Source organism: Etheostoma spectabile, chromosome 23, assembly GCF_008692095.1.
Source record: "Etheostoma spectabile isolate EspeVRDwgs_2016 chromosome 23, UIUC_Espe_1.0, whole genome shotgun sequence".
Classification (NCBI taxonomy): domain Eukaryota; kingdom Metazoa; phylum Chordata; class Actinopteri; order Perciformes; family Percidae; genus Etheostoma; species Etheostoma spectabile.
Genome location: NC_045755.1, coordinates 2,464,410 through 2,472,399, shown reverse-complemented (window position 1 = coordinate 2,472,399; position 7,990 = coordinate 2,464,410). Strand labels below are relative to the sequence as shown.

Below are 7,990 nucleotides of genomic sequence, written 5' to 3'. Positions count from 1 at the left end.
CTGTATCTTTGCATGTTTGTCACACTTAAGTGTTCGGAACATAAAACCAACTTAAACTAATTAAATAGTCAAGGACAACACAAGTAAACACAAAATGCAATTTGTAAATGAAGGTGTTATTATTAAAGGTGAAAAAAAATCCAAACCATCATGGCCCTGTGTGAAAAAGTGATGCCCCAAACCTAATCATGGTTGGGCCACCCTTAGCAGCAACAACTGCAACCAAGCGTTTGCGATAAAGTGCAATGAGGCTTTTACAACGTCCTGGAGGAATTTTGGCCCACTCATCTTTGCAGATTGTCCTAATTCAGTTACATTAGAGGGTTTTCGAGCATGAACGGCCTTTTTAAGGCCTACCACAACATCTCAATAGGACAGGTCAGGACTTTGGTAGGCCACTCAAAATCTTCATTTTGTTTTTTCAGCCATTCGGTGGTGGACTTGCTGGTGTGTTAGGATCATGTCTACTGCAGAACCCAAGTTCGTTCAGCTTGAGTACAAGAACAGATGGTCGGACATTCTCTTCAGGATCTCTGGTAGACAGCAGAATTTATAGTTCCTTTTATCAAGTCTTCCAGGTCCGAAGCAGCAAAACAGCCCCAAACCATCACACTACCACCACCATATTTACTGTTGGATAATGTTCTTTTTATGAAATGCAGTGTTCCTTCTACGCCAGATATACTTGGACACACAACTTCCAAAGAGTTCACTTTTGTCATCGGTCCACAGAATGTTGTCCCAAAGTCTTGGGGTCATCAAGATGTGTTGTGGAGAAATTGAGCAAGCTTTGATGTTCTTTTTTGCTCAGCAGTGGTTTTCTCCTTGGAACTCTGCCATGCAGGCATTTTTGCCCAGTCTTTCCTGATGGTGAGAGATGAACGCTGACCTAACATGAGGCTGCAGTTTTTGGACGTTGTTGTGGGGTCTTTTGTGACCTCTTGGATGAGGCGTCGTGCGCTCTTGGGATAATTTTGGGCGGCCGGCACTCCTGGGAAGGTTCACCACTGTTCCATGTCTTCGCCATTTGTGGTAATGGTTCTCACTGTGGTTCGCTGGATTCCCAAAGCTTTGGAAATGGCTTTATAACCCTTTCCAGACTGATAGATCTCAATTACTTTATTCTCAATTGTTCCTGAATTTCTTTGGGTCTTGGCATGATGTGTAGCTTTTAAGGAATTCTGGTGGACCTTACTGTGTCAAGCAGCTCCTATTTAAGTGATGCCTTGATTGTGAACAGGTGTGGCAATAATCAGGCCTGGGTGTGGCTAGAGAAATTGAACTCAGGTGTGGACAACCACAGTTATAGTATGTTTAACAAGGGGGGCAATCACTTTTTCACACAGGGCCATGATGGTTTGGATTTTTTTCACCTTTAATAATAAACCTTTCATTTACAAATTGCATTTTGTGTTTACTTGTGTTGTCCTTGACTATTGTTTAAAATGGTGTTGATGTGCCGAAACACTTAAGTGTGACAAACATGCAAGGAAAGGAAATGAGGAAGGGGCAAACACTTTTTCACACCACTGTAAGTATCTATCTATCTACAGTGGTCTGCAAAAGTTTGGGCAACCTTGTTAATTTCATGATTTTCCTCATAAATCGTTGGTTCTTAGGATAAAAAAAATCAGTAAATATATCATATAGGAGACAACACAGTGATATTTGTGAAGTGAAACAAAGTTTATACCATTTACAGGAAGTTGCAATAATTGTTTAACAAAATTAGGCATGTGCATAAATTTGGCCACTGTTGTCATTTTACTGATTTCTAAATTTAGAACCAATTATTGGAACTCAAAATTGGTTTGGGAAGCTCAGTGACCCTTGACCTAATACACAGGTGAACCCAATTATGAGAGAGTATTAAGGTGGGGCAATTGTGATTCTTCTCTGAAGAGTAGCGACATGGGAGTCTCAAAAGAACTGCACAGAACTGAAACAAAGATTGTCACCATCATGAATTAGGAAACGGAAGACCACGAACAGTTCAAGTTAAGGCTCGAATGGCAGACCAAGGAAATCACGGATAAACAGAAGCGAAGAATGGTTAGAACAGTCAAAGTAACCCACAGGCCAGCCCAAAGAAAACAACATGATCTTGCTGCAGATGGAGTCATTGTGCATGTACAACTATGTCGCGCACTTTACACAAGGAGATGCTGTACGCAGAGTGATGCGGCGGAAGCCTTTCTCCGCCCACATCACAAACAAAGCCGCTTGAGGTATGCTAAAGCACATTTGGCCAGGCTTCCTTTTGGAATAGGTGCTGTGGACTGATGAAACTAAAATTGAGTTATTTGGACATACAAGGGGCGTCATGCATGGAGGAAAAACAACACAGCATTCCTAGAAAAACCTGCTGCCTACAGTAAAATTTGTGGTGGTTCCATCCTGCTGTGGGCCTGTGTGGCCAGTGCAGGGACTGGGAATCTTGTTAAAGTTGAGGGACGCATGGATTCCACCAAATATTAGCAGATCTGGAGACCAAGTCCAGGAATCGTGACAAGGCTGAAGCTGCCGCGAGGCTGGATCTTTCAACGGACAATGACCCTAAACAGTGCTCAAAATCTACTAAGGCATTCATGCAGAGGAACAAGTACAACGTTCTGGAATGGCCATCTCAGTCCCCAGACCTGAATATTATTGAAAATCTGTGGTGTGACTTAAAGAGAGCTGTCCATGCTCGGAAACCATCAAACCTGAATGAATTAGAGGTGTTTTGTAGAGAGGAATGGTCCAAAATACCTCCAACCAGAATCCAGACTCTCATAGGAAGCTATAGGAAGTGTTTAGAAGCTGTTATTTCTGCAAAAGGGGGATCTACTAAATATTGAGTTATTTTTTTTGATTGTGGTGCCCAAATTTATGCACATGCCTAATTTTGTTTAAACAATTATTGCACACTTCCTGTAAATGGTATAAACTTCGTTTCACTTCTCAAATATCACTGTTTGTCTCCTATATGATATATTTAATTGATTTTTTTATCCTAAGAACCAATGATTTATGAAGGAAAATCATGGAAATTAACAAGGTTGCCCAAACTTTTGCAGACCACTGTATCTATTATCTAGATCATTGGCCATGGGTAGGTTTTAGGTTGCCACCAACTACAGTTCCTCCTTGTCCATGGACAGATCATTGTAGTGTTCTTTGTGTCAGGTCTCCTTTGTCTCTACTTGCTGCCTTGTTTTCAATCTCTGGATTTACGTACCTGCTGCTTACCTGTTGTAACCCAAGGACTAAATCTTATTAGCGTCAGTGAGCCAGTAAGCATGCAGCATGCTTTACCAAGATCTAATGATTGTGATTGGCTGTCTATGTTACTCATGGTAGAGGAAGGCAGGAAAAACTCTATTGAGCTGAAAGATGAATAAATGTGTAATGTTTCTAGTTGTTAAAATGGATTATAAAACTTTATCAAAAAAGGGGTAAATGCCTCTGCTAGCACCTACTAAAATAATTCCATTGAAGACAAGACACAGCTAGAAAACTTTCGCAACAAATTAACTCAGACAAGAGAAGTCTGACTCTTGTTAGATAGGGTCAAAGTCAATTTTTAGCAATAAAAGCCAATAACCATACACAAATTACATCCATGACGTTCCACTTCTGGGATTGCTTTGATACCAACAGTAATTCTCCAGGATGTCTTTCATTCAGTGGAGTCCGTTACCTTCTACTTTCTTTGAGTTGGCATTCTAAAACTTTTGAGGACTATGGTTAACTGGTCCTCCGATCTCTGCAGGGTAAATCCAGACATCTAGCTAGACTATCTGTCCAATCTGAGTTTCTGTTGCAGAGGCGCCATATTTGTGCGGCGAAGACGATTGTGATTGGTTAAAGAAATGTCAATAAACCAGAGCATGTTTTTCTTCCATCACAAATGCTGTGTGGACTGGGCAGGCCATCCCAAGGTCTGGCACAGGGAGACTACAATTCACACTACCCAAAGACTCTCGGGTTGTGGCTGCAGTGTAAAACAAAAGTAGAAAAAGGTGGAATGAAAAAATGAAGAAAAGGAATAGACAGATAATGTGAGAGGGAAAGCAGTGGGTAGGTCAAAGATTGGAGAACCACAAAAAAACAAAAAGATAGCTCAGTATCTTTATCTCTAATAAGGACTAACCTTGAAACAACTTAAAAACGACACTCTCCACAGGAACACACAGCTAATTGGGTCAATCCGTCAACCAGACTGTCTCCTTTGGGGGGGGAATATTCAAAGCTTAGCAAAACAGCCTAAATATCTATCTAAATAGTCTGTATCTCTTACTTCTCAGTCTCTGGGAGGGGAAGACTCAGTAGGGGTGGCTGGCTGTCTAGAAGTCTAATGCGTGCTGATTTCATTGGTGACATGAAGGTGACTCAGCTTAATTTTTCTGCTGAGCGTGGACAGAGATAGAAGGTTGGGGAAGCGTCTCGGCTCTTAATCAGCTGTTGGCTTTAGAGAACATTGGAGCCCTTGGATGCCGCTAATAGAATGTGATGAATTGTATAACCAGTGAAAAATCAGTGCTCAGCGTCCTGTTTCTTTCTCTCACAGTGGTAGTAAACATTTCACTGCACTGGAGGGTAGTATCTTGCAGGAGTGCAGTGTCAGACAGGGTAGATGAGTGAAATCCAGAGATTAAGTTGATAACACATCAGTGAAAATCTTTGGTGCAATGTACTACTTATGAGACAAAGCCCGGCAAAGACTTATTCAGAGAACACTTCATGTACAGTACGCATATACCAGGGTTTAGCCTGGTGTATGGGCCCGGGGGCCCATCAGGCCTAAGTTGCCCTTCACCAGGCCTAAGCCATTGGGGGAAAAACTTTAAATATTTAAGACGTTTATAAAACTACAGTTACAGTGGCAGCTCGGTGGAAACTTAGACATCTTTTCAAGTTTCCACTTAGCTTTTAGCATGACTTAAAGTATAGTAATTGATGTTAATATATACACTTTTTGTCCAATTCAGTGTCTTCTCATCACCTAGCCCTCTATTTCTGTATGCTGAAAAAAACATCTGGTGTTAATAACAAGCTGGCAGTTGAAATGGAAAAACAATCACAGAGGAGTGCACAAGCCACAATACCATAATTAGCCACAGCAACAGGCAGCGAAGTTCTGGTAGGGGAGGAGGAAGGAGAGGAGGCAGCATGTAATCGTGGCGCCTGGCCAGTAGTTTTCTGTCCCCGAATTGGGGGGGCGGAGGTTGAAGGGACTCAATTTGTTCTGCAATTGAGTTCAAATATCAGCAATCTTTGCATAGAATCACTCACTGCACTTTAATGTAGGGCCCTATGAAATCTGTCTATAGATTTGCAAATTTCAATTTTGCTATTCCTTCCACATTCTGTTATCACAGAAACTACAGGGCTCTACGTCAATGCTCTGGGACTGGCCCCAACCGGGCCCTTGTCAAAAAAGACCCTTCACACCGCGGCTAAACAACTTTTCTGGGAGAAACCCTGTATACGCCACCACCTTAACCCCGTTACCTAGTCTCAACCCTATTACACTTACATTTTATAAAGAAAAAAAATTAACTTTAGAAAAAAGTTATTAATGTGTTGAAATCTGTCTGAAATGTTCAGAGCAATAATAACAATATTGATATTGGTTCAAATCCTGCAGCAAACCACCTTTGATAACAAAAAATGTGCTGTTACAAATACAGTGCCCATTTCATTTCAGTATGAAGCCAAAGTGTGAGATATTATGTCATTTTCATATTGCAAATATGAGTTAGTGTAAGGGCCATGGATTAATGGGAATATGGATTTCATACAATACATTATAGAATCTATTCAGAGAGCTTCATTAGTGTCATGGTTGAGGTGAAGACGAATAGTGCCCATATTATCAGATAATAACAAATAACATATGGTGTGATGTCGGGGTGGGAAAAAAAAAATTCTGGAAGTTACTGTATATATACGACACCAATCTGATACCATACAACTTTTTTATAGGATAAAACACTGAACTTCATTTGCATTCCTGAGCGTACTCGCCGAAAAAAAAAGGAAAAAAGAAAAGTACACACAAGTTACAATTACACAACAGTAAAAAAGATAAAAACACATCAACAACCTTGACAAAGCAACATGTTCATGATATCCATAATATGCCCTAATGTTGAACAGTGTTTAGAAAAGTAATACATTCTGGGGTGGAAAATCTAGAAAAAGTTTATTGTGATTGTTACGTCCAAAAATCCTTGATTATGTGGCACGTTTTCTTAGAAAATGCGATGGAATATACAGGATATTATGTAATTTTATGCAATGAGATTGCGGGAAATGCAAAAACTGCTGTTTGATGAAAAAGAGAGTTTGTCTTGTTGCGTAATTACGTCACTTCATAACGTTCCCATGGCAACAGGGGAAAATAGCTGCTCTTGTGTGAAATAAACAACAACTTTTACACTTTTGCTAAGATATAAGTGACTTTTTTTGCAATGAAAATGCAAGGATTATGAAATATGCAAGCCCGTGTTACATTTTTGTGGATTGGCAAGTTATGCAGTGAAAGTGTGGCGTATTTGAAAAAATGCAGACTTGGCTGATTACGCATGCATTATTTGCATTATCTCCAAATTGTACCGTTTTCTGAATGACAGCACAGAGGTGGGTAGTAACGAGTTACATTTACTCCGTTAGATTTACTTGAGTAGTTTTTGAAAAATTGTACTTCTAGGAGTAGTTTTAAATCACATACTTTTACTGTACTTGAGTAGATTAGTGAAGAAGAAAGTACTCTTACTCCGCTACATTAGGCTACAGGAGGTGTTTACTCGTTACTACGCTTCATTGTTTTACCCCAGCGTACGTCTCATTTTAATGTTTATTTTAACAGAGAGAGAGTCTTAGGCTGAAGGTCCTACCAGGTGACTGTGCTTAACCAATCACACGTCGTTGTGCGGTACACGTGATCATAGCTTCAGCAGCGATAAGACATATAAAGAGGTATCTCTTTATATGGCTATGCAGCAGGGGACCGGTTAGCTTTACAGTCGTAGCAAAGCAAAGACGTCAGAATCAAAAGTGCCAAGGCAACGCAGACCAGGAGGACCCCCCCCGGCCTCATAGTGAAAGCATGGTTACCTTTTAGAAAAGTGCAAAACAGCACGTACATTATGCGATGCTTCTGTGTCGACCAAAACAAACGGAATGTGAGCGTTCAAACAACTCAACATCTACTAGAGGAGACGTAGCGGTGGTTTTAGTTTCTGCTGTGGAGAGGTGGATCTTTGTCTTTAGGTTACTACGTATGTTTTACACATGCAGTATCCATCCAAATTGAGTGGACAAGTCTCTCAAGTAAGCTATTTTGTAATTATAAATACATTTTAATTTATTTTATTGATTGGATGGCTATAATTTGCCTAAATATGAGTATTTTGTATTTTTGTCAGTTGGTGATGCTTTGTTAAGAAATAAATCAGACGTTATCAACAGTTACTCACTACTTGAGTAGTTTTTTCATCAAGCACTTTTTTACTCTTACTCAAGTAATTATTGGATGACACTTTTACTTTTACTTGAGTCATATTATTCTGAAGTAACAGTACTTTTACTTGAGTACAATTTTTGGCTACTCTACCCACCTCTGGCCACATGTAATGACTATGGGGATCAACAGCCCTGCACTGTTTTCTTCATCTCTCTGTATTTGGACGCTCACCGACCGTTTCCTCAGCACACACCGCACTCCAACGCTGGTCTCATTGAAAAGAGAGAGAACTGCTTACTATAAAAATGTCCTCTAAAGACTGACCACACCACATTTTAGACTACACCATGCTGCTGTGCGCGCAGCGCGCCAGTCAAACAGTAGAACCATCAAACCTTTACGGCCCTACTGGTCCTGCAAAGGAACAGGAAATGAGGAAGGGGGCAAACACTTTTTCACACCACTGTAAGTATCTATCTATCTACAGTGGTCTGCAAAAGTTTGGGCAACCTTGTTAATTTCCATGATTTTCCTTCA

The 7,990-nt window shown here is 40.4% G+C and overlaps 1 protein-coding gene and 1 long non-coding RNA gene across 6 annotated transcripts in view; one reads left to right on the top strand and one right to left on the bottom strand.

Annotated features, from left to right (window-relative positions):
* LOC116673407 (anoctamin-4) overlaps positions 1–7,990 on the bottom strand; it is an 88,545-nt gene that overhangs the window by 49,351 nt on the left and 31,204 nt on the right. The window lies entirely within an intron of this gene.
* LOC116673436 (uncharacterized) overlaps positions 6,144–7,990 on the top strand; it is an 18,006-nt gene continuing 16,159 nt past the window's right edge. The window contains exon 1 of the long non-coding RNA XR_004327836.1: positions 6,144–6,155. This is a non-coding gene — a long non-coding RNA (uncharacterized LOC116673436). The remainder of the gene's footprint in view (positions 6,156–7,990) is intronic.